This window comes from Triticum dicoccoides, chromosome 3A (assembly GCF_002162155.2).
Source record: "Triticum dicoccoides isolate Atlit2015 ecotype Zavitan chromosome 3A, WEW_v2.0, whole genome shotgun sequence".
In the NCBI taxonomy this organism is placed as follows: Eukaryota; Viridiplantae; Streptophyta; class Magnoliopsida; order Poales; family Poaceae; genus Triticum; species Triticum dicoccoides.
Window position 1 is genome coordinate 47,333,435 of NC_041384.1, and position 494 is coordinate 47,333,928.

Here is a 494-nt window from a genome sequence, read left to right on the forward strand (position 1 = left end):
GGCCTGAACCCTAGCGAATGGGGAGGGGCGGCGGCGCCGATGGGAGGGCCCGATCGGGGCTCCCCATGCTCGGGGATGGAGAGGAGGCGGAGGGATCTGTGTGCCGAGGAGAGGGCGGCGCCGGGCGGGGTGACGACGAGGCGGACGGTGGATGGAGGGTGGGCGGCGACGCGAGGAGAGGAGCGGCGCGTAGGAGGAGACAGGGGAGGGCGCGGGGTTGAGACAGGGGAGGCGCGGGAAAGAGATAGTGGGCGGGTCGATTTGGGCCAAAATGAGGTCTTCGTGCGTCTATGTTCGCTAAGTCCCGCGCTCACTCATAAGCCTGGTGCAGAAGGGTAAGCCTAGTGCCATAGGAAAAAACACACGGTTTATAATTTTTTTTATTTTTTTATTTCAATACAAAAAGTTTATTAATTTTACTTTTAATAATTTATGTGTTTCATTTTATTGTATTTTTATGATACTTATTCTAGTTTTCTTTTTATTGTATTCTT